The 26,439-nt window shown below is 50.9% G+C and overlaps 1 pseudogene; it reads right to left on the minus strand.

Annotated features, from left to right (window-relative positions):
• Positions 1 to 2,926: 2,926 nt before the first annotated feature.
• LOC134434639 (cytochrome b-like) lies at positions 2,927 to 4,057 on the minus strand (annotated as a pseudogene).
• Between the last annotated feature and the right edge of the window lie 22,382 nt (positions 4,058 to 26,439).

Here is a 26,439-nt window from a genome sequence, read left to right on the forward strand (position 1 = left end):
GTGAAACAGTGTCTTTGGCATGGTGTGAAAGTGGGGAAGGATGTTCTTCATTCATCCTCTCCAGACCACACTGCCTTTGGAATATGGCCCACTGGTCTGTTTTTGGCCATCTTTGGTACTTCTATTTTAGGCAGAAAGGGCAATGGCATTTAAAGGCAAAAGCACAGGAAGAATGGGGCAGCCCAAACATCTTATACAGATGCAGGCCTTCAGCTGTGACTGGAGAGCATTGGGGCTCCCTAAATGCAATAATCTCTTTGGCTGGAGGAGAGCCTTGCTCAAGTGAGAAAGCAGAAAGATCAGAGAGGGTGCTCGGGAAGGTCTCCTGTGGTGCAGAGCTGTCAGCGCCTGTGAGGTGAGAGCGGGCCCGGCCTTGCCCGGGCTGGAGCCCCAGCAGAGCCCCGGCAGAGGCCGGAGCAGCCTGAGCCCCAGCAGAGGCAGGCTGGAAGGAGGCCCTTGGAGCTGCAAGAGGCAGCAGCCGAGACCTGGGTGCCTCTTCCTGGGAGCGGGCGAATCCTCCGCTCTCAGAGCCCAGGTGGCAGCTGGCTGCTGCCGAGGGGAAGCGCAGCCGTGCTGGGCACAGCCCGGCCTGGAGGCCATGGCTGTCTGGAGTGTGCCCAGGAGCAGAGAAAGGCCAAGGGCAGCCGCGGGCCGCTGGGCTGGCTGAGGATTCCTCCTCTTCTGCCGGCTGCCCTGCAACTCCTGGCAAAGGCCAGCAGTGTGTGCAGCACTCTGGGCACCGGGGGAGGGAGCTGGGCTGCTCGGCAGGCTGGAGCACAGGGCAGCTTCTTCAGGCCCGGCACTTGTACCAGGGAAGCGAGGCCAGCGTGAGGCAGGGACAGCTTGGCAGGGCCCATCTGCAGGAGCCAGCGCTTCACGCAGGTCTGGGAGGAAGCGCCTGCAATCCTGCAGTTCTGCACTGAGCCAGAGCAAAGGTGTGAGATGCAGAGTGTTTGGCAGAAATATTCAGGCCCACCAGGCCAGCCTGATTTGTGCTCTCTGGCACACAGCAAGCGCAGTCAAGCTTTGAAAGGAGAACAATGCACAATGCAGCCCTTGGTGGCAGGGAGTCATGGAGTCATCCTGAGCCATCATGGCCTCATCTCACACGCCAGGCATGTGTGAGCTGCTGCTCTAACTCCTGCTGTAAAATTCCACTCCTAAGCAGGAGATACAAGGCCTAGTTCTGGGCTGAAGGGTTTAGAAGGACGAGATGCACAGCGTTTTGATCCAGGGGATGTCCTGGAAGTGCACTGCCTACCTGCCCCTGCTGCCGAGCACCACGCTCCAACTCCTTCTCCTGTTCAGTGGATTTTTGGGAATCCAGAGGTCAGTATGTATTATATGCTACTGCAACTAATAGAATGAATTTGCTTTGCAAGCCCAGTTTTGTCCTGGGTTATTTTGTGCATGGGTCACCTGAACCTGTGACAATGACCAGCAGGGAGCTACAGGACATTCCTACTCTGATGTCAATAAATTCTGAGAAGTGATTGAAATATGTCAAAAAATTGGAGGTAATGTTTAGCCAGTAAGTTTCAGCAAAGTATTGAATATGTCTTAGTTCCATGGATACAAACTACTAGGTGAGATTGCTGGGTGTGCAGGGCTTAGGAAGTGATTCCCTGTGCACCCAGCACTGAAATCAAGTAATGCCTCCTTTCTAACCCTGAGCTGGCAGCAGGGATCAGGCCTTGCTTGGTCACTTTCATTTTGACAACTTCTGTTAGCGGCTAAGAAAGGTCAAAATGAAACCTCCTCCAGCTGTTTTCCTCTGGTTGATCTTTTTAGGCACCAAAGCTCTGTTCCACGGGTGGCCTGGGTGTGTGCAGAGCAATGCAGCCCCCACAAAGCCCTTGGTTTCCCCACGAGTTGCCAGTTTGACTGCTTCCAAAGGGGAAGAAAGGCAGAGATGTACATCCACAAAGTCCTGGCCATGTCCAATAAAGGTGCAAATATGTGGGGAGATTTGTTAGCAATTATTTCAGCTGTTATGCCAAGCCAGTGCCTTCTCTCCTGCTTCTGTGCATTATAGGTGAGTAATGTAATAGTTGGCTCTCACAATTAAGAGACAGATATTATGTGGATAGATATTATGTTCAAATGTAAAGTGCTGTTATTGTAATACGTCCTCCCATAGTCCTCTTTCTTATTCCCCTTGTAATAGTCTTGGTAGTCAGGGCATTTGGGGAGGGCTGGCTTGTGACCAGCAGGCGGGGTGTAACAACAATTGACCTCCAATCAAGATGCAAGAAAGTAATCTCCACCACTGGACGGCAGAGAAAGAATTGACTGACAAAACATTGGGAGGGGCTAAGGGTAAAAAAAGCAGAGTATCCCTTTTGTAGATGAGCATGTGGCTGCTAATCATGGAGACTTCCCAGTGCTGCAATCTTTCCTTATACAGTCTTTTCTTAAGGTTTAATAAACCTTTAAAAACTTAAAGGTTGCCACCTTCTCGTAGTGACATCAGAAGGTTGCTTTGATGCACAGAAGCCCTGAGTGTCAGAGCCCACTCCTATCTGCCTGACTGGGGTGTCCAGGGCACCTACACTGGAGCGCGGATACTTGCATGTGTATACCTAGCTGCCCCTGTGGCTACAGACACCCCCTTTTTAGCTGAACGCCTTGACAGGAGCTTTACCAAAGCAGTGGCATCCTAATGCTCTTTCTGTTTCAAAATCAGAAACTCAGTCACTAAGAAAGAGCAGGAAGACATACAAAAGCCAGGTAAGGATACACCCTAACCTAAGTAGAGAGGAAACATCTACTTACTTGTGAAATGTGTCATAAAATAGGCACCATAAGTAATGCCATAGGCAGCGAAAAGCAAAGGAGCAATTCACTCAATCATTTTAACACTGCCCTGCAAGTTTGCAGGCTGTGCTCACACAGTGGAAAAAGCAAGGCTCCTGTGAGTGTGCAACAGCCCACTGACAATTGCCTCAATCAGAGGGAATAGAATTAGAATGATTGTGAAGTATGTGAATGAGGCTAGTTGGCCAATGATGATGAAGGGGTGTCCTACTGGCTGGCTGCCTACTCAGGTTAGGATGAGGACGTTGGCGACTAGGGTTCAGAACAGGATTTGTGATAGGGGGCGGAAGGGTATTGATTGTAGTTTTGATGTATGTAGTAGTGGGGTGAGGAATACGATGAGGATTGAGGCGGCTAGAGCTAGTACGCCTCCTAGTTTGTTTGGGATGGATCAGAGGATGGCGTAAACAAATAGGAAATATCACTCGGGTTTGATGTGAGGAGGGGTGACAAGTGGGTTGGCTGGGGTGAAGTTTTCTGGGTCACCTAGGAGGTTGAGGGAGAATAGGGCTAGTGAGACGAGTAGGGAGAGCATTAGTACGAATCCTAGGATGTCTTTGATGGTGTAGTATGAGTGGAAGGGGATCTTGTCACAGTCTATGGGAATGCCTAGCAGGTTGTTTGAGGCTGTTTCATGGAGAAAGGTGAGATGGACGAGAGTAAGGCCTACGATGACGAAGGGAAGGAGGAAGTGGAGAGCAAAGAATCGGGTCAGTGTGGGGTTGTCGACAGAGAACCCTCCTCAGGCTCATTTGACTAGTGTTTGCCCGATGTAAGGGATGGCAGAGAATAGGTTTGTGATTACAGTAGCTCCTCAGAATGATATTTGGCCTCATGGTAGGATGTATCCTACGAAGGCGGTTGCTATGAGGGTTAGGAGGAGGATGACTCCAATGTTTCAAGTTTCTTTGTTTAGGTATGAGCCGTAGTAGAGTCCTCAGCCGATGTGTGGGTAGATGCAGATGAAGAAGAAGGAGGCTCCGTTTGCGTGGAGGTTGCGGATGAGTCAGCCAAATTGTACGTCTCGGCATATGTGAGTGACAGAGGAGAAGGCTAGATGGGTATCTGCTATGTAGTGCATAGCTAGCAGAAGACCTGTGACAATTTGAGTAATTAGGCAAACGCCTACTAGAGACCCGAAGTTTCATCATGTTGAGATGTTTGATGGCGCTGGGAGGTCGATTAGGGCATTATTGATGATTTTGAGGATTTGGTGGTTTTTACGAAGGTTGAGGGCCATTGGTTATTTCTGTATGTGGCTACGAGGATGATGAGAATGGATAAGGTGAATGATCCTAAGTAGGCTTTGATTAGGCCTGAGTGGAGGGTGGTGGCAGTTTTGGTTGCTGTAAGTTGTAGGCTGGCTAGCCCCTCTGGACCTACTATTTTGTATCAGGAGAGGTCAGTTAGGTGGGATGCAATGTTCTGTCCTCCTTTGAGGAAGTTGGTTATACTTAGGCGGTGGGATAGGGGGTTAAAGTATCCTAGGGATGTTGAGAAGTTTGAGAAGGGGGCTTGTTTGGTCAGGATGAGAAATCTTTAGCTTGGACAACAGGAGCAGGAGCCTCGTGAGGGGCCTTCAGCATCTCCTCAGTGCATCCAAATATTAAAGCCACTTTTGGAAATTACTTTTCCCCCTTTTTTTTTCTTGGGTTTTTTTTTTTTTTGTTTTTTGGTTTTTTTTGGTTTTTTTTGTTTGCTTGGAGGAAGAGGCTGTTCATTTTCTTCTTCTCCCAGCTAAAGTTCTTTTCATCATTATTTTCTGCCCTTTTATAGCACTGGGACTGGGTCTGCTAGAATTTTAATTTCCAAGGTATCACTTCTGGAGAATGCAGTAGTTTTGCATGAGAACACATCATTCTGTGCAGGGACCTTGGTGCAGAAGGAACTGTTGTGGTTCCAGGCCAGCCAGTATGGCCTTACACATCACTTTGAGCTTAGTAGTGCTCATGCCTTTTTGCAGCCCAGGGAATCAGTGTGTGTTGTGTTTGGGAATTCAGCAGGAGGTCAATGCCCTTGCATTCCAGCTGCTCCTCAGAGGTCACAGGAGCTGGGAGGGGCTGGGCTGCATTTCTGATTCCAGCCACTTTAGCTCCACCAGTGTGGTCGAGTCCAAGAGAAGAACTTGCCCAAGCACAGATGCACAGAGTGCAGTTCCCAGTGCAATGCTCTTGGTCTGATCCCTTTCTGTAAGGACCTACATGCTCCACATTCCCCAAGAGTGTGCTTTTTTGAAGCAACAGGAGAGCAATCTCAGGATTGTAGTTGAGTGTGGCACTGGCTACCAAGTTCTGATATCTGTAGCAACAGAGAGGACAGTAAAGAGAGATTTCAGTAACAAAATCAATCAATCTATCTATCTATCTATCTATCTATCTATCTATCTATCTATCTATCTATCTATCTATCTATCTATCTATCTATGTAACATTTACATAATTGAATCTTCCTGGCTCTGGTCCAAGGCAGTTGGAGGTGCAGAGCTCACCTAAAGCATCCCTTTCTGGAGAGGATTAGAGACATGTTCCCTCAACCGATTCTGAGCAGGCGGAGATGTTTTCCCCTCCAGATATGATGGTTTTTCCCTTCAGAGTTGTTTCCCTCCTCTGGCCTCTTGTGCCCTGAAGTCTCCAGTTAATTCTTTAAATTTCTGCCTGTCCTAGAGAGGTGCAACAATTCCATGTTTACGTGTTGTTTGGTGACACTGGTCACACATGCATTATGTGACACATGGTTTCCTTCACTGGCATCCCCAGGGCTGTGTAAGTGCATTCGTTCATGGGGCCTTAGGAGAGTCTTCTCTTTCCCTCAGCAGCAGCAGCAGCAGGGAGCGGTGGCAGGGTCAGGACGAGGAGGAGGTGGCTGCCCTGGCCCTTTGCTCCCGGGCCCCAGGCCAGGAGGGCTCTGGCTGCAGCAGGGCGCTCTTCGGGCAGCCCCTGGCAGCCTCTGCACGGAGCACGGCACGCTGCCCCGTCCTGCTGGTGCCACTTTTCTTCAGCAATACCCTAGCTCCTCTTCACAAGGAAAAAACTCCAGCAATCTAAGAAGAGATCATTCAAGTACAGTTCTACCTGCCTTTGTATTGTATTTCAGGGCATGTGATTTTTTGTCTAGAATTTCATGATTTTTATGAAAACATGCATTCATATCTGCACATTTTTGTGGTTTTAATTATTCATATACCTAAACACTCAGTTTTAAACTCTTGATTTAATTTTGAGGTAGTATATTTTAAAATGTCACAAAACAACACCTTTCGGGTAGTTTTTCTCACTCAAAAAAATCCCCATAAGCCATTTTAGTCTCTGTCTCTCCAAGTTGGTTCATATCGGCCTATTTTAAATCAGGGCTACAATACTTCTATAGGATTTAGAGAGGTCCAATGAAATGCACACCAGTGATTCCTCTTGTGGAATATCATGTCCCTACCATAAAGCCTCTATTTACTTTTTTTTTCTCTCATTAGCTCAACTGCAAGCACATGTTTAGTTGCAAACTTACACAAGATGAGCAAAATCAAAATGATGTGATGGGCCTTTGGGAGCTCCTTGCTGATCTTTCTGCTTCTTCAGCTGAGCAAAGATCTGATCCAGGGAAAGAGATTGCACTTAGTGCTACACAACCATTTGGCTGGAACTCTGCTGATTTCTAGGAACAGCTGGAGGCCTCTATCTCCCCAGGATGTTTTGGCTGAGCCAAGCTTTGCTGGGTTTTGGCTGCAAATACCATTGCCCTTGCTTTCTTATATCCACAAGTACCATGGCTGGGCAAAAACTGCCACATGGGCCATCTTCCAAAGGCATTTTGGTGTCGACGGAAGGGAACCAGGACATCATTTTGATCATCACAGGCTCAATTTTATTGATCAGTACGGCGGGTTAAATACAGTTAATAATGAGCTTCATACATATTGCAAAAGTTGAGCTCAGGATTGGTCAGCTTGCATATCAGCACCTACGCCTACTTCTACATTCCTATGGTTCTACTTTTGATACTTTCTACATATTCTTAGGATGTATTCAGGACTAATCTCAACTCCCTATCCTCATGTTGCAGCAAGGTCGCTGCTGACTCTTCCTTTTAGCTTGCTGACTGCTGACTTTTCTCCTTCAGTTTAACCAGTGGCATTATATCAGTGTGGCCTTTCTCAGCTAACCAATTATTAATAATACTCTCCACATTTCCCCCGTTTTCTTCTTGTGCAAGGAGATTAGTTTGCCATGTTTTTGCTATTGTACGGCTGACCATGTTTTGGATACAGTTAAAGATACAAGGCAAAATAAGCAAAAACAGTAAAATTACACCCAGCAATCCTATAGCATAGATCACAAGGTTCCTCAGCCACGGTCCGAGTCCCAGGCCTTTAAGCCATTCGTCAATTCCTAAACCGTCTTCTTCCTTAAGTTTGTGAAGTCCCTGTTGTAATTCTTTTATCTTAGTGTGAATGGACACTGAATGATCAGACAGATTCATGCAACACATTCCCTTGAACTCTTCACATCCATGCCCTTGTGCTAAGAGCAAAAAATCTACAGCAGCTCTATTTTGCAAAACAGCATGGTTAACACTTTGCACATCTGCAGTTAACATGTCTAGAATTTGTGATGTCTTGTTCAGCTCATTCTTTGCCCAGCATCCTAATTGTTTTGCTAAATTCATGGCTTTATTGGCAGATCCTCCTGGTAAGATAGTTGAAACTACCACCTGTTTGAATGTGCCCCAAAACCGTGGATCTCCTATCTTGCTGCAGTCTAAGTCATGTATGCTATGTTTTCTCCTGTTTGAATGTTGACTCAGCTGTATTAGCAAGGACACATTAGGATGAAACAGTGACAATTTTCCCAAAAAACAGGGTCCACCTTGTGGTTTAGCTGGTATACCATTCCATGCCCTGTCTCCACAAATCAAAAATATTCCTGTGGGTAATTTCATTGGTGCTGTGATATTTGTGCAGTTACATTGACTGTAATGCTGTGGAGAGAATTCACTCACATTCAGGGATGAATCTAGGGTGGCCCATGTTTCTTTAGGTTGGTTTAAATTCTGAGCACCCAAAAGTTTGAAGCTAAACCATCCACCAGCTGTAGTGTTAGATATGCTGGCATTTGTACTTCCAAAAAGATCCAATTCTTCAGGAGGAGAATGCAAAGAGGTGTTAAGTGATTGGATTAGTAAGCATTGACGATAGCCATCACTCTGACCTGCAGTATACCCTTGTTGTACTGGCAATGTGATGTTTGACATGTTAGACATACATAAGGTTTGATTGTTTATCAAACTGCAAAATTCTCCCGGAGACCACACCGGAAGTCCCACCAGGCATGTTCGAAATGGGTTAGTGACTCCTCCAAGACTAAGACAAAGTGATGATTGGTTAGTTTGATTAGCAAGTGTTACCCATAAATTTTCCCTTGGTTGACTAAAGTGTGTTACTCCTACTGCTTCACTTGCTACAGCATTGAGCAGTATTACAAAAACAAACCTCATTTTTCTTTCTGCTTACTTTGTTTTTTTTTTTTTTTTTTTCTTCTGCTTACGTTGTTTTTTCTTTCTTCGCTGTCTTTTCCCTGGTTCGCTAAATTGTCTATTGTAAGGCTGAGTCAATTCTTGAATATACTGATCTAATTCTAAATCAGCATCCTTGCTCACAAGTATAGCACGAGGTAAGTTTGAAGGCAAATCAGCTTTGCAGCGAGCTGCTATGATACATGAGGCTCTAGTAATTTCAAATATTCTAAGGTTTTCCTGTAACTTCCACCTAAGATATGCTATAACCACTTGTTCTGCACTCTCAAAGAGCTGTAATCCTGTCCGTCCTGGCAGGCCAGTACTTTGTTCAAGAGCTCTAACCCAGATATGATTTCGAATCCACTTTCCAAAACAAGATGTACACCATAAATATCCCAATGACTTCTGTGAATACCAATAAATCTGATTACAATCTGCACAATGCAAAGCTACCCATGCATAGCATTTATCTTTATCCTTTTTGCAAACATAACAAGGAAGCGAATGTAAGTAAGGACCAGTATAAAATTGTGTATCTTCAACCCAAAGCAACCAATTCAATGGTGGTGATCGCAAAGCCTCTTCAGCCTTTTTACTATATGAGGCTAACAGCTCAAGGTCTTTCTTTAACACAAGGTGTATCTTATTTCGTAATCGTAGTTCTTGTTCGTTATCCTCCTCAACAACTATATCCTCCCGAGGGTCCCACAACAGTAAAATTGTTCTAATCATAGAAAATTAATTAGCAATCACTGATACCCCTATTCAAATGAGACCGTTCCCTTTTTTGCCTTCTTTTTCTTATCTGTCTTCAATCTTGCTGCTCCTAATTTCACTGGTCCTGCCACTTTCAAACTTAATTTTTGCAACTTATCAATGCAGCAATCTAATGCTCTATCAGGATCCCCTTGGAAGGGTCCTACAACTGAATGCTGTGTTAAAGGTACTAATTTCCTACACCTTATAGAAACTATACGTGATTTACTTTGAACCTTAATTCTATTTACAATACATTGTATTTCCCATCGATAATAAGCAAGAACCTTCTGTTCAGGAGACTCATAAAGATTTAAAGCTATATATGCGTTTTGCCCCGTTTGTCTCCTTAATTCATCTTGCCAGCTTCTACCCCACGTGTGCTCGTGTTCACAAGTATGACACCACAAATCCCGTAATAATGATTGTTCTATCCAAAAAGTTCTTTTACAACCCCCACAACGTAGAGCTATCCAGGCAGCACAATGTGGATTGTGACAGTCAAGGCAATGTAGTTTCGCTGGATCTGTTAAGTGAAAAGTTGATAATGAGTCAATAAAACCAATCAACTCCTGGACCGTCCGATAGTGACGTGTCAGTGCTCTGTCCACCGCTTCCGAGTACCCCTTCAACTGAAACAGTAGTGGCTGTAGGACTAGAAGCAGTTTCTTCCCCAGTCGCTCCTTGTCCTCCTCCGTAAGGTGATCCACCAGAGGCTGCATCAAAAACAGGTTTAGTCCACTTAGCAGGCACCCACAAAGGCCCTGTAGGTGAGGAAACACAAAGATACCCCCGACCCCAATATAATACCTTTGCAGGTTTTTCCCATAATCCTGAACTTGGGTTCTTATAATCACAGAATATGCTGCCTTTCTTTCTCGTAAAGCCTTCCTTAACTGTATCAGTAACTCATACAATCGTTTATTATTCACTTCCTTAATTGCTGCTTCCTCTATTCGTTTGACTACTCCTGCAACATACATAGAGTCTGTGACCACATTTAAAGGCTCCTGTAAGTTGGACACCACCCATACTACTGCTAACAATTCCAAAGTTTGTAAGCTATCTGCAGGGTCTGCTGTGAGGAGTTGATGCTTCCATTGTCCTTTTCCTTGCCAGGTAACAGCAGCACGCCTTGATTTCTTTCCTGCATCTGTAAAAACTGTAATAGCTCCTTCTATGGGGTTTTCTTCTCTTAAAGGTCGAGTAATCCAGTTCCATTCTGTCATCCATTGCAAAACTCTAGGCACTAATTTACTAGTCTCTACTTTAGCAGGTGACATCAATAATGCTTCTTGTAAATTCTTTGAATTTATCAAGTACTGGTCCAAGGTTTCTTTTTCCATAGGCAATCTAATAGTAGCAGGTTCTCTACCATCCACTTCAAGAATTCTGAGACGCCCCTTTTTGATTAATGCAGCTAATTGTTCAATTTTTGAAAATATTGTTTTCTTATGCTGTAGTGGTGGTGACAACCATTCCAAAACCCGTATCTCCCCCGTTTTCTCTTGTTCTTGAGAGAGAGCACCAAGCAAGTGGCAAGGGCTATTCCAAATAGTAAGGTCAATGGGGTGGTCGAGTTGTCGATGAGACACATACCCTTGCTGTACACAGTTACTAATTTGCTGCAAGGCAAGATGATGCTCCTTTGTCGGGTGTACAGGAGTAGTAGGGTCCACACCTTTTAACAAAGGTCGTAGGGCTTCTAATAAGTGATTTGGTATTCCCACAATAGGCTTCAGCCACTGTAAGTCTCCCAGCAACTTCTGTGCATCATGTAGAGTTTTAATGTCCAATTGTAATTCCAATTTTTGTGGTATCACTATTTGATCCGTCAAAGTCCATCCCAAATATTTCCAGGGCTTTGTAGTCTGAATTTTCTCTGCAGCAATAACAAGTGAATATGCAGCAAGAGTATTTTTAATGGTGTTAATCTGTAAAGAGGAGAATGGCTGTTGCTGTGCAAACAAAATATCGTCCATGTAATGATATATTATAGTTGCTGGCCATTTACGACGTAGTGGCTGTAATGCTGCATCAACATAAAGCTGACATAAAGTGGGAGAGTTGCGCATGCCCTGCGGAAGAGATGTCCATTCAAATCTTTTATCTGGTTCCCCACGGTTTATTGCTGGTAAAGTAAAAGCAAATCTCTTCATGTCATCAGGATGCAGGCCAATAGTGAAAAAACAATCCTTTAGGTCAATAATTAAAAGTGGCCAGTGTTCTGGAATCATAGCTGGATTTGGAAGACCAGGCTGTAAGGCCCCCATTGGTTCCATTTGGTCATTTACAGCCCTCAAATCATGTATCAAACGATATTTCCCTGATTTCTTTTTGATTACAAAAATAGGTGTATTCCAAGGGCTTGTGGACAGTCTTAGGTGCCCTTTTGTATATTGTTCCTGTACCAATTCATGGGCATGCATAAGACTCTCCCCTTTTAATGGCCATTGCTTAACCATCACCGGTGTATCCGTTTTCCAGGTGAGTGGAATGGGGAAAGTCCAAGCAATGGCAATTACCCCAAAGGGTGCTGATTAGTTAACACCACTCTCAATTGTGTTAAAATGTCCCTTCCAATTAAACAGGAAACTGTAGGAGGCAGTTGAACAATTGAAAACACAGCAGATATTTGTTGATTCTCAATGCACACAGACAAAGACGGCGACCTGCTTGCCAATGTAAATCCTCCCACTCCTGTGAGCATGTTTGATGAAGGAAATAGAGGCCAATGTTGTGGCCAGGCTTCTGGAGAAATGATGCTAGTATCTGCTCCTGTATCCAATAATCCATGAAGGGTTATGCTTTGATGCCCATAGGTAATTTCAACCTTTTGTTTTGGTCTATTTTGTAAATCCACAGTTAAAAGTGTAACACCAGTAGAGCCAAAACCTTTTTCATCCCGTGCTTGACCAGTAAATGATTGTATTCCTGATGTCATTTGTGACAGTGGTACCAATTGTGCAATGCGTTGTCCTTTTGTAATTTTAATCGGAGGATAAAGGGTGTAAGCCATAATTTGTATTTCCCCTGTAAAGTCCGCATCGATAACACCAGGCAAAACAAATAATCCCAACATAGTTATAGAGGAACGTCCCAGCAATAATGCTCCACATGTTTGTCCATTTAGTATAAGAGGACCCTTTATTCCAGTGGTATCCTCTCAGGCCGGTTTGTCATTAGTGTGACGTCTACTGCTGCTGATAAGTCCAAGCCGAGGCTCCCGGTTGTTGCGGGTTGCAGACAGGAGGTAGCAGCGATGTCACGGCAGCAGCTGGTGTCTCTGATGTCACAGCAGCAACTTGTGTCGGTCCCTCATTGCCGCATCGGTAACACTTGATGAATGGTCTCGAGCCTCTTTTCGTGACTGCCAGTGAGCCTCTTCGGAGAGGAGCAAGAGCAGCTAACACCTGATTTTGAGTAGACTATGCTTTTGCAACCCTAATCCTAATTCCTTTAAGGCTTCTGCTATAAATGCCTGTGAAGCTGTTGGCATTAATGCCATTCACTCTAATGCTTCCTCAATAGTCCAATTTGCCCCTAAAGTAGCTAACACTCTTTGGGTTGCTGGATTGCTATTTTGCAAGGCACACCTGCTTCAATAGCGCCCTGCAACACCAGCCCGATCTATAGCAGTAGCTGTTCTATCGATAAAATTTCCAAATGATTCTTCCCTTCCTTGCTTAATGCCCATATAAGCCGGTAACCCTCCTGGCTCTTTAACCATATCTATTGCAGCACGCACTAACCACATAGACTCTGTAAGTTTATCAGCTCCCAATATCATCTGTGCCTCTGTACGTAAATATGCCCCTAAGCCCATCAGCTCCTCTACTGTCACCCCATGTAATGGGTCTCCCTGGGCTCGTTGTACAGCAACCGATTCATTTACCAACGCGTGCCAATGGGCATTAAATAATAACTGCTGATGCTGAGTAAATATCAACCGAACTATTCCTCTTAAATCATTAGGACATAAAACCTGAGTATTAAAAAGATAATCTAACATTTGCTTAACAGGTTCACTTTTTACTCCAAACTGACTAACCGTAGAACGTAGCTGAGTTAACAGCTTCCAATCTAAGGGAGTATATTCTGCTATATTATGCGTAAGGTTCCCCTGTGCATCATACTGTGGTGTGTATGTAACTGGACATGCAAGACTAGAAGCTATTTCCACCGCCTCACCATCCCCCATTTGCATTACTTCTTTCGCCAAAGCAGCCCAAGCTTCCCTCCTCTGTTTAGCCATCTCCCCCCATGGATCACGGTGTGCCCCTGGGATGGGATCTGGCCCTTTAAGGGTGCTATGCTGCTGGCGCTTCGGTGCAGACACCGAGTTTTCGCGCGGGGGGGGCAGTGAAGCACGGGCTGGCTCGCGCGGGGGAAGCGGGAGCCCCCCCTCCCCCGCTGGAGCTGACAGTGAAACCGGAGCCGACTCGAGCGGAGCCAGCCTGTGGGGGGCAATCCGCCCCCCCGCTGGAGCCGGCTCGGGCGGGGAAGGTGACCCCCCCACCGAGGCTGTAACCTGAGCCGGCTCATTGAGGGGTAGCAGCGGAGGCAAGGCTGGCGGCGGAGGCGAAGCTGGCTTGCCCCTACTCCCACCATCCGACCCGCCTGAAGCTGGTGGCGGAGGCAAAGCTGGCTTGCTCCTACCCCCACCATCCGACTCGCCCTCCCCCTCTGACAGGAAAGGTGCAGACGGTTCCACTGCGCCTATAGAGAAATCCTCCACACCACTTTGCTGGGGACTCTTAGGCATAAGTACTTTAGTTACAGAGGGTGCCAGGGGATCATCTTCACGACCATACCCTATATTCCTCTTATGAGCTTCTGTCGCCCTTTCTGCTGCCTTTCTCTCAGAGACCTGCTGAAGTAACGTGTTATACACCACCCGCCATAACTTCCCGAATTTCTTTGCTGACTTATCATCATCTAGTACTGTATCCCACAATATTTCCCCAAACTTTCTCCACTCTGATAACTCATGAACTGTATGAGGATTAGAAAAGATACCCTTAGCATGGCCATAGGCTAATAACCCTGGTAACTCCTTTTTTAAATCTATCCCTTTTATCCCACGCCGCTCTAAATAGGCGGTAAATAAATCATATGCCGCTTGCCTATCCATACCTATTAATCAGCGCGCGCTGTTGCAGCTCTCCAGGCTCCGGCGACACGTATTGGCTTAAGTCACAGTTGTGAACCCCAAGGGTGCTTCAAATTCCGGCACCGTCCCGGCTGCTGGGACCCAAACCCAACTTCCTCGACCGTGGCGTAATCCCTTTTTCTTTTAATCCGAGAAAAAGGGCAGAGATTCGGTTATGCCCGCATTCTCCACCATTTGTCGACGGAAGGGAACCAGGACATCATTTTGATCATCACAGGCTCAATTTTATTGATCAGTACGGCGGGTTAAATACAGTTAATAATGAGCTTCATACATATTGCAAAAGTTGAGCTCAGGATTGGTCAGCTTACATACCAGCACCTATGCCTACTTCTACATTCCTATGGTTCTAGTTTTGATACTTTCTACATATTCTCAGTATATATTCAGGACTAACCTCAACTCCCTATCCTCATGTTGCAGCAAGGTCACTGCTGAATCTTCCTTTCAGCTTGCTGACTGCTGACTTTTCTCCTTCAGCTTAACCAGTGGCATTATGTCCGTCTGTCCTTTCTCAGCTAACCAATTATAAATAATACTCTCCACACACGCCCTAATGGAACTTTACCATACACTGTTACAGTTGATGTTATTTTTAGGACAAGAAGAAAAATGAGGTCCTGTGATATATGCAGACATGTTTTTCACCCTGAAGAATAAACCTGAGTGTCAGAAAGAATGTGGCTTTGATTTGGCCCCACAGGACCTTTAGTCCTAACTTTGGAAACAGATAAGAGGCAGAAAAGAAAGAGATGTCGTTCAGCATTCAGCATAGGGCAGAGATGTTTAAAATTGGCTCCAATGCACCAGGAAGATTGTGTTCTATGTGTCCAAGACTTAGAGCCCAGTTAGTCCAGGCCAGCTCAGGTACACTCCCCCTCAGGCAACCACTCCGGCCCCTGAATGAAAGCCAAATGGCAGTGAGGATGAGATGAGTAATTGTCCCCAGGTGAGGGGACAATTTCAGAGACCCCCAGTGACAAGCAAGCCAAGGAATAAAACCAAGAAAGCTTTGCCTTTAGTCACCCCCTTAAGGCAAGTCTTGAGTCCCCCAGGAGGAGCCATGAGGTGAACATCTGCTTTTCTACTAGTGACCTGAACAGCTGGTGGGAAAAAGTTACAATGGATAGAGAAAACCCTAGCAAAGTAGCAAAAAGACTGGAGTTCATAGTCAAGAATCAAGAGCCAGAGTGAGGTGATACTGATTTCATGTTGACAGAGCTAACACAACCAGCAGAAGAGCTGGTGATCAAGGTAGCCAGAGCATGTGTGCAGGCACAAATTGCTAGTGGAGCCTTACAAGGTACAGTGCACCAGCTGTGTCCTATTGTAAGCCCTTTGTGGGACGCGAACGATGCAGGCAGCTGTGCAATGTTAACCAGATACCAGGAACTGGTCACATTGGAATTAAAAAATGCCCTTCCAAAAGCAATAACTTGGTCAGTAAGAGATAACGTTACACAGGGACAGCACGAGTCACCCGCTGACTTTGTGGACAGGCTCTGAGCAGCTGCACGTAAAGGCACAGCCCTGGATCCCTGGTGGCATATGGCAAAGCAGCAGTGGGTTTCCCTGATGTCAGGGCAATGTAACCCAGATGTCAGGCAGAAACTTGAGAAGCTGAAAGAGCCTGTAAAGAGAGACTTAAAGGCATGAATGAGAAAAGCATAGAAAGTGGATGATAATCAAGAGAGAGAAAAAGGAAAAGAGCTCCCTGCAGCCATGGTGGCAGCTCTGGATCGGCACCAGGGAGAGGACGTGGCACGCCTCTGGATGAAGCAGAGGCAGGGGCAACAATATCAGAGGCAGAGGAGGTCCAAAGCAGCCACAGACCAAGCTGGGGCCAAATCAATGTGCATCTTGTAAGAAATCAGGACACTGGAAATAACTCCAGTGCCCAGAGTTAGCAGACAAAGTACACAAAACTCTTGCAGCCACTCTAGATGATAAGAAATGACCGAGACTGGCAATTCTTACCCTAGCAGGCCACCGGTTAAAATACAGCTAAAGAATGATAAAGAAGTTGAATTTTTAAGAAATTGTTGAGACACATTTTCACTCTTGAATCAAGCGCTGATACCCAAAAGTGAAAACTATCTCAAGCAATAGGAGCCACTATAGGCCAGCCAGAAAAAATTTTCTTCCTGAAACCACTTCAATGTAAAATCAAGAAGAAGCTGGGAATGCATCCGTTTCTTTATTTACCCAACTAAGCCAAATCTGTCCTAGGCAGGGATTTGCTTGAAAATTTGGAAGCAACAGTTCTGTTTAGAAAAAGAACACTTAAATGGAAGGTACCTGAAGACAAATGAGCACTTTTAGCAGTAGGACTGATAATTGACACAAGAGCAACAAAGAAGAAGAACTATTTAGAGCAAGTATTGAATCAGGTGTATCCAAGAGTATGGGATACTCATAGCCCAGGAACATCCAAACGAGCAGACCCTATGAAAATTGAGCTACAGACAAGAGTTAGGCCAGTAGTCAGAAAGCAATACCCTTGAAGATTAGAAGCTAGGAAAGGAATAGAGCCAACAACCAATAAATTCCTGACATCAGGACAATTGGAAGAATGGGAGTCAAAATGTAATACTGGTAGGTTAGCAATAAAGAAACCTAATGGAACTTAGAGACTAGTGCCAGATTTCCAGGCAATGAATGAGTTCTACCTTACTAGCTCACTAGCTAAACTTGGAGATGATTTCATTTGGTGCGGGGAAGGTCCATGGGCAGGTGCTGTGGAGAGCCGTTCCCTCTTGGTCTGAGAGAGCAGCTCCCCCAGCCCACCTTGCTCTCATGCCCGGAGGTTGTAATGTGCGCTCGACCGGCAGCCGAGGGAGGGCTCTTGACACCGTGTCTGATGCAACAGGATTTATTGAAGGTAGGTCAGAGGGTGCAGGTTGGGTGAGGGTGAGAAGAGGGACAGGAGGAGGCAGGAGCACAAGCACTGTAACATGACACCTAAGGCACCTGCAAGCTGCTGGGGAAGCCTCAAGTCGGCTCAGTGAGGCACGTGTGCCCTCAGCACTGGGACAGCCACCTTTCCCTCAGCGAGCCTCACATCCCAGGGTCAGCAAATCAAGAGGCACCAGGCATGCTGTAGGTGACTCAGAGCGAGTGCAGTGGGTCATGGTGGCCAGGGGCCAGAAGCAGGCAGAAAGCCATCGGGGCTGGGGAAAAGGCTCTGCTCTGCTTACAGCGTGGGCTGAGGGCCGGGAGAGCTCCATTTCCCCCTTGAGATGTTGGAGACGGGGCCTTTCAGCCTCCTGATAGGGCTGCCCCTGGCTGCAGGCAGCCAAAGGAGTACGACGACACAAGGCCGAGAGCGGCAAAGCAAAGAGCCAGCCATGCACAGCACAGGGAGGTGGCCCAGTGCAAAGCCAGCGTGGCACTCTGAAGGTGCCCGCTGCACTCTCATGTGTCCCTGGCCTGGCAAGGACAGGAACGCTCGTGGTCCAAGAGGGCCTTTCTGTGGCCCCTGTGGGCTCAAAGCTGCTGCTCTTCTGGCTCAATGGGGCCTAAAGCCACAGAGCTCGGCCTCCCCCTCAGCAACAGGAACAAGACTTGGCAATCAGGCAGTGGAGCTCAATGCCTAAGGCTGAGGGGTGGGAGGCTGCAGTCTGGAGCACAGGGAAGGCACACGCCCAGCCCCACAATAGCTGGCCTCACAGCCCTGAAAGGCCAGGACCAGGGTTCCACGCCTGATTCCAGGGGGCTGCCTATGGCCTCTGACAGCCAATTGCTCAAGGCTTAGCAGTGCCTCAGCCCCTCAGGGTCTCCCCCAGCCTGGCCAAGCTTGCAGGCAGCAGCGCTGCAGCCCCACAGCAGCTCCAGAGGAGCCCCATCCAGAGGCGCCTGGGAGCTCTCAGCAAAGCAGCCAGCAGCACCTGGGCAGGAGGACACGATGGCCCTTCCCGCCTGGCACAGGGCTTGTGGCCATCTCCAGGCACCGCTCTGGCAGGGATCCCTGCAGCTCTGGCCCCTGCCCAGCCGCTCTGTCACCAGCACAAAGGCTTCAGCAGAAACACCAAAGGCCAAGGGGCTTCTGGCCATTTTCCCTGCGACACTGCACGCCTGGGCCGCTGGCTGTGCACAAGCACCCTTTTCCCCCTCTTCCCCATGCCTTCTAGACCCGGTGCAGGAAAAGAAAGATCCTGGGACTCTGTGTATTGAAAGATATTCTATATTGACATACTCAAAACCAACAAAAATAAAAACACAAAAATCTTGAAGAAGAAAAAGAAAATTTCTGCTGGCTCAAATGGCCCCAGCAGACAGTCTTGCAGATCACCTCTCCGGGGAGCTCCAGCAGAACAGCAAGGCAGTGCCGCACAGACGAGGCCATTTCCTCCATGCACTGCGGAATCGATCTCGCAGCCTGCGCCATGGGGAGTAGGGAGCTCTCTGTACAGCCCGGAGAACTAAACAAAATTCAACTGCAGCATCTCTGATGGCAGGACTGCTGTCAGATGCCATTTCTTCAAGGGCTGCAAGAGAGAGGAACAGAGGCAAGGTCAGATCCCACATGTGGAGAAAGACGAGGAGAGCCCCCTGCCAGGGCCATCCCGGCCATCTCTTGCCATGGCCCGCAGGGAGCAAGGGGATCAGTCTGAAGGTGCTGGCCACGAATGGCACACGTGGCTCTGCAATCTCACGGGAGCAGAGCCCTCCGCAGCCGGGGCAGGGCCTGCAGCTGCCCCCGCCAGCCCCTGCGATCAGCCTGCTGCCCTCACTCACTCACCACTGCAGATCAGCTGGAGCTCTTGCTGCTGCCCCCTCAGGTGCCGCCCCGCCATGCCTGTGAACACAGAGCCTGTCACGGCGCCAGCGGCACAGCTCCCTGCCACCGGCGCTGCTGGCGCTGTGGCCACACGGGCTGCTGGCCCGGCAGGGCTCAGCCCGGCCCTTGCCGCACGCTTCTGCCCCAGGGCACGGCTGCCAGAGGGCGGAAGCAGCGATGCCCAGGCTGGGTGGGGCTCCACGGCGCCGGGTCCGGCTGGCGCTGCCGGGGCAGCAGGCGGGGCCCGGGCCGAGCTGCGGCGGGTCGGGGAGGGAGCCCGTGCTCGGGACTCACCCATGAACCTGACGGCCGCCTCTCGCAGGGGCTCCTGTGGGCTCTGCAGGTAGTGCAGGGCCCGGTGCAGGTGCTCGGCCGCTTGGCTCCTGTCCTCTGCCAGCTGCAGAGAGCGGCAGGAGGGAAGGGTTGGCGCGGGCTCAGCCCCTGGGCCGGGCACTGCCTGCGCCCAGCCCCGGCCTCCCCTGCCCGCACAGCCCTGAGGCGCGGCCAGCAGCCGCTGGCCAAGGGCTCCCGGGGGCAGGGGCCAGTGTACCGGCTGCTGCCCGGGGAGCCGCGGTGCCGCCCCGCAGCCAGGCCGTGCCGGGGTTCCATGGGCACCTGGCTCTGGCCCACAGGAGCCTGGAGAAGAGTCCGCCCGGCCTCTGGCTGCAGCAGCAGGCACAGCTGCAAGCCCCGCACGCTGAGCACCGCCCTCAGGGACCTTGGCCATGCTGAGGCTGGGGGTTCTCGGCTGCTCTTACCAGGCACTCGCCAAAGCTCTGATCCTCATGTAGCATTTGTTCGATATGCTTCCTCTTCAGGAATCTGGCTGAGAAATGCAGCGTTTCCCGGGAGGCCTGGAGAGCAGCAGAGATGCACAGATGGCCCCACAGTCCAGGGCACAGGAGCATCCCAGTGGCACAGGCTGGAGGAGGCTGCAGCCTGCAAGGTGCCAGGGCAGGAGGCAGCCCAAGCCCCCGCCAGGGGGACAGCAGCTGGCCACAAGTGCTCACCTCAGCAACAATCTGATTCTCATCATGGCAGTGGAAGTAGAGAGGGAGCAGGCTCTGGCGCACGTGGGACTTGAGGGCCTTTCTTGCCTCTTCTGTTAACAGGTCCAGCATCTCTTGAAAGAAAGCCATGGAGCTCAGCTGCAGCTGGATATCGTCCTGGATGAAAGGAAAGGGCAAAAGACCTGAGCATCAGCTGCTTCAGGTCCCCCAGGGCACAGGCCTGCATCTGCACAGGGCACCAAGTGTCCCGGCAGCAGCCAGTGGCCGTGGCTGTGGGCACAGAGTCCTACGCTGTCAAAGAGTGGCAGGAGCGTCTCAGCCAGCTGCAGGGCCACGGGAGTGGCTATGGGGCCACCATTATCCAGGAGCAAATATCTGAGTAGAAGGATGGTCATCCTGATCATGCCGTTGTCATTTTCCTCCAGGAGCTCCACAAGACTTTCAGTCAGGCTCTGCATTTTTTCGGCCTGTGCGGAACACCACTTTGTGAAAGGCCACCCTGCTGCTGCAGGGCCCAGAGGCCAAAGGCCTGTCCCGAAGCACTGGGGCAGCTGAAGCGGGAGGCAGGAGAGCTGGGAGCAGCTGCCCCAGCGGCCGAAGGCCAGGCAAGGCCAAGCGACTGCGTTGCCCAGCCCCACGCTGCCTGCACGGCTTCAGCCACTGCCCCCTTCTCACCATCAAGGGATTCTTGCCCAGCACTACGAGGCCTCGGAGTGCCAAGTAACGCCTGGCCATGTGCTCGCTCTGCAGGTTCTGTGCCAGGATCTCCAGAACGCTGTCACTGCATTCGCTCAAGTCCAGGCACTCGAGGACCTGAAAGGCACAGGGCAGTGACAGGGGAGCCGGCCGGCAGGAGCCCAGCAGCGCACAGGGCCGGGCCCAGGCAGCAGCACAGGGCACGGGCACTGTCCTGGCAGCTGTGGCTGTGAGAGGCCAGAGAGCTGGGAGGCAGCTCAGCCAGGCAGCGCTGGCCTTGAGGCTCACCTCCACAAGGAATGCCAGGGCAGGGAAATCCCAGTATGGCATCTCTTGGCCGAGCAGGGCGAGCAGGTAGAATGCAACCGCGGAACAAAAGTGGATGGCTAAGCGGCGAATTTCTCTGAAGAGGGGAAAAAGGAAACAAGAGCCTGAGCCAGTGAGGCAAACCTCTCCCAGGCGTGACTCATCCAGTTCTCATCTTTCCCCAGCAGCCTTCCAGCAAGGGGACATGGGCCATCTGGGAGTTGGTTGCTCAGGGGAACCCTCCTCTGCCAGCCTTTTCCAGTGTGCTTGGCCGACCCTCAGTGACAAGGCCCTCTGGCCCATGAGCATAGGCGCTTTGTGGGGCACCTGGGCACAGAGCAGCAATGTCAGAGGCAGTGGGGAGAAGGGGGTCTCACCTGGCCAGCAGAGCCACGGCAAAGTGCTGAGTGTCAAGAGAGAGCAGCGTGTCCCAGGCACACCTGCGCTCCATTGCCACCACCACATCCTCGCAGCGGAGAAGGCAGAGCAGGGACTTCAGGGTGCGCACTGCAAACCTGTGTGCAGAGCAAAGCCCAGGTCACACTGGCAGCACTGGCTCCTTGGCAGGCCACGTGGCAGGGACAGGAGGAGTGGCATGGAGCACCTGTTGGGGCTGGCGGCAAGGCCGTGCTCTTCCTGGCATCCCTTCCAGAAGGTGTCCACCGCCTCTGGCATATCCAGAGTGCTGAAGAACACTTGGAATAGCAGATGCACAAATAGGCGGGGGAAATACAGCCTCAAGATCCGTGGGAGACAGGGCTCCTGGAGGATCTTCCACATCACCACAGTTGCCTGCAAAGGACAAAGCCCCCCGAGACAGCGCTCAGTGCCGAGGTGTCCATGTGGCAGGGCCCGAGCGTGGCAGGGAGAGGCCCGGAGAGACCGTGGCAGGGGGAGCACGGGGCCTGGTGGGCCTGAAGCTGCCCCTGGGCCAGGTTTCAGGCCAGCGCCTGAGGCAGGGAGATGCAGTGGGGGAAGGAGGATGGAGAGCTGCTGGAGAGGCAGTCTTGGGGCCAGCAAAGGCCAGTTGCAGAAACTCACAGCCAGGGCAAAGACAGCCGTTTCGTCCCCATCGGAGGTGCAGGTGCTGTACTCTGGCCAGCTCCCCAGCACATCCAGGAGGATCAGCTGCGCCAGCTCCACAGTCCTGGCTGAGCCCATGATGGTCTTCCACATGGCCATGGCAGCTCTGCAGGGTTAGAGTTGTGTCTCAGGGGGGTGTCAGACCCAGCACCAGGGGCAGCCGAGCTGGCTGCCATTTCTGCCTGTGCCCACTGGCCCCCTGCCCGCAGCAGCCCGACAGCCCAGGCCTGTGGGGACAGAGCCCTGAGAGGCGGCAAGGGAGCATGGCAGCAGGCTCAGGGGCTGGCCTGGCAGGGCTGGGAAAGGGAACAGCCAGAGGGCCCTGGAAGTCTCTGTTGCTGAGACACGTGGGGCAGGCTGTACAGGGTGATGGGCTGGGGAGGCCTGAGCCCTGTGGGTAGGTGGGCCCCATACCTGTCACAGGACGGAGCCACACGCAGGAGCGTCATGACTGCGTCATTTGGCTGTGCTTCGGTGAGATGCAGCAGGGTCTTGTCCAGCCTGTGCTCAGCAGAATCATTGGCCATGAGCCACTGGTGGATGTAGCTCACCATGGCAGGCACCTGGAGAAGGCACGGGGAGACTTGGAAAGCTGCCAGAGGGAGCAATGATCCCAGCTTCCCCAGAGGAGTGCTTCCCTTGCCACCACACTGCCATGTGGCCTGAAAGGCTCACAGCAACCAGCATGCGTGGCTTGGGAGGCCAAGCAATTGCTGGGAGGATCAAAGCCTGGCCACAGGCTGCTTACTTGCTTTGGAGTGTAAAAATGTTCCTCTACAAGCATAGACAGCAGGGCAGCACTGGTCTTGCTGTAGAAGATGGGCGAGTGTGGTCTGAGGCCTACGCCCATGGAAATGGTCTCTTGCTCCTCAATTCTCTTGAGGAAGTTGCAAACGAACTGTAGGAGAAGGGCAAGGAGCCGGGGATGTTGCATGCAGTGCGGCACACACGGTGCTGGGCTGAGCAGGGGCAGCAGGCCCAGCCCAGGTGGGGGTGGCTGCAGGTACCTGCGCTGTTCTGCGGAAGCGGCCACGGCTGGACTCCTGCTCTTGTGTGCGCTCCAGGGCTGCATCTGGCAAAGAGCGAGCACAGCCAGAGCTGAGGGGCTGCGGGAGAGGCTGGAGAGCACGGCCCAGCCCTGCGCTGCCCAGGCAGAGAGCGCCGGGATGTGCCAGGGGATGGAGCACGGCCACTGCGGGGTGTCTGCCCGGCCCCTCTTCTGTCCTGGCCGTGGGCATGTCCCCAGGGGATAGCATGGCACCGCACACAATGGCACGGCATGGCGTGGGGCCAAGCTGGCAGCAGGCACGAGTCCTGTGGCCCAGCTCTGCCACTCACCCTCCTGCGGTGGCTGGAAGGGCACCACATCTTCAGTCTGCTGTGCCGGGGCTGCTCCAGGGCCTTCTTCCTCCTCCTCCACCCAGGCCAGCTCGGGCACTCCCGGGAGTCTCTGCTCCATGTCTCTGACTGGATTTGTGGCTATTTGCAGGAGAGTTGCCTTGGAAAAGCTCCAAATCAGCACGTCCTGCAGTGGTGCCTGGAAGGCACCTTCAAGAAAGAAGCCTCAGGAAGGCTGCAGGACAGCAAGTCCTGCACTCGGTCACAAGGGCTCCTGCCACAAGGACAGGAGACTACTGACAAGGACTATGATCTGGCCTCAAGGGCACCTGCAGAAGAGAAGCCTCAGGGAGACCACGGGTCAGCAAGTCCTGTGGTCTGGCCTCGAGCTCAGCTGCAGGAACAACCCCTCAGAAAAGCTTCGGGTGGGACGCGAACGAGCGCACTGTGCGGGGGCTCCTCACGGCACTGCTCTCTCCCGTCCTGTCCCGTCGCCTGCTCTGAGCACTGTGGCGTGCTCTTGTCACCGCCAGCTCCTGTGTCACCAGGTGTCACAGAGGTCCCTTGGACACCCGGTTCTATGTCACAATGACTGTGCTGCATCGTGTCACCAAGGGCCCTTGCGCCCACGGCTGCCTGCATGGGGCCACCCCCAGCCCACCCAAAGAGGCCCAGGTTGGAAGGAATGACGGGCCCCAGGTGTCTAAGGCAAGCGGACAGGATCTTTAGGAAGGGCTGAGAGCATCAGCGAAGGCTGCCCTGCTCTGCGGGCCCAGGGCAGCAGTAGGAGCCCCCAGGGCTGCCGATGCAGCCGCGCTGGGAAGGGCACGGGGCCTTTCAGGGAAGCTGGCAGGGCCTCCTTGGGACACGTCCCGGCTGGTGGCCATCCTAAACCCGGCGGTGTTAAAGGCACAAGGAACGTGCGGGCCCGGGCACGGATGCTGCTCTGAGGCCTGGGGCCCGGGGAGCGCTGACATCAGCAGGTGTGGCAGCGTCCCCGGCCAAGCAGACCTGCCACTCCCGAGCCCTGGCAGCGCTGGTGCCTGACTCCTGCCCCAGAGACCTGTGCCCCCGGGGGGCTTCTGTGCCAGAAGGAGCCAAAGCCCACGTGCATTAGGGGCTGTGCTCCTTCCTGCAGGGGCTGATGGAAGAAGCACCTGGAGCAACTGCTGACACACTTGGTCTCTGTCAGATGATGTTGCTCCTTCCTGAAATGAATTTTTCTCATGGAAGGCATTTGCAGTAGCACCAGAGCACCATCCATCGCTGAGTTTCCCAGGGCAATTAAATTGCAAAGTAACAGTCTGAAATTTCCTTGCGCTTTTCTCACTCTCTTTCCCACATTCTGGAAAAAATGGAATCTGCCCAGCCTCTGCTATTCTCAGCCTCAGTTGCTGCATGTCGTGCTCCGGCAGCTCATGTCCAAACAAAACTGTGTCCCTGCTGAGCACAGCAAGGAGCGGCCACAAAGTGGCAAGTTCCCCAGTGAACATCAAGGCAGAGACTTGGAAGTGCGGAGGATAAGGACAACTCTGGGAGGAGAAGCTCTTCTGTGTCTCTGATGATGGTGGCCACACCCTGAAGCAGCAGCCAAGAGAAGCGCTGGAAGCAGACGGGCGCAGTTTTGGGCAGCACAAGAGAAAAAGTTATGAAGCCATTAGCCAGAATGCAAAGGAGGACTGCAAGGATGGAGTATGGTCTGGAGGGGAAGGCCTAGATGCAGCTGAGGCCACTTTGTTCAGCCTGGAAGAGGGTAAAGGGCGTCATTGTGGTCTTCAACATCCTCCTGAGGGGAATCAGAGGGGCTGCTGCAGCTCTCGTCACTGTTGGGACCAGTGACAGGACTGGAGAAAAGGGCAGGCAGCTGGGACAGGGCAAGTTTCATTTCCATAGCAGGAAAAGGTTTTTCACCCAGAGCACGGTCGGGCACTGGGACGGGTTCCCCATTGACGCAGCCCAGCGGAGCCCGGGCTGGCTCTTGGGAAAACTGCGGCGCTGCGCCAGGAGTGGGGAACGGCCAAGGCGTGGGTTCTGCCCGCCGCTGACCCTGGTGAGCCACTGCTCAGTGGTTCAGGATCTACTAACTGCAGCACAGAGCAGGCCAAAGAGAAGGAGGAGGCTCCTCAATGGTGAGGTTCCACAGGCAAAGGTTTATTCCAAGGGAAGGATTCAGCACGAGAGCCGCCAGCACTTCTGTGCTGCACGGGATTTTATCGGGGTACAACTCAGGGGGTGGATACAAACGATTGAGCAAGAAGGAATCTGCAGGGGAGGAGCGAGGGGATTCCATCAGTTGCTTGGCACTAATTAGGACAGATGAGGGGAGAGGGGAGGTCCCATGGGCCAGTGGGGCTTCCAGCAATAGAGGAATTCCAAAGCGGGGGTGCAGTCAGGGATCGGTCCAAGGCAAAAGTGACAGGGAAGGTTCAGGAATAAAGAGCTGGATTATCTTGAGAGGCAGGGAAGGAGCTGGAACAAAGAGTGGGGAATGGCATGAGGGACAGCTTTGAGGGAGGGCATAACCTAGCGGTTACCCAACTTGGGGAAAATACGGGGTACATGAAAACAAACCATTCTACGATCACTGATAAATAAACACGAACCGGAATACCCCAGGGAAAGGGGCACAGCACCAAGCCCGTCTGAGTTTGAGAAGAGTTTGAGCAACATGGAGCAGTCACCTACGCTTTTAGACACTCCATCAAAAGTCAAGGGTTGTGACCTCTAGGTTTACATGAATATATACTCCTGAGTATGAATTCAGGCAGTGTTTTGCAAAACTCGTTTTATGTCCGATCATACCCCAATTCCTTGTAGATTGTGTGGAACGTGGAATCCTTTTGTTTTCATTGCTTGTTTAGGACTATGAGAAAGTATATTGGTGCAGGGTGACTCAGAGACAGCCCGTATGGGTTAAGTGTAGTCTACAGGGGATAAAGAGAAGAAAAAGAGAAGTACTAATACATCCTGAT

Source organism: Melospiza melodia, unplaced genomic scaffold, assembly GCF_035770615.1.
Source record: "Melospiza melodia melodia isolate bMelMel2 unplaced genomic scaffold, bMelMel2.pri scaffold_45, whole genome shotgun sequence".
NCBI lineage: Eukaryota > Metazoa > Chordata > Aves > Passeriformes > Passerellidae > Melospiza > Melospiza melodia.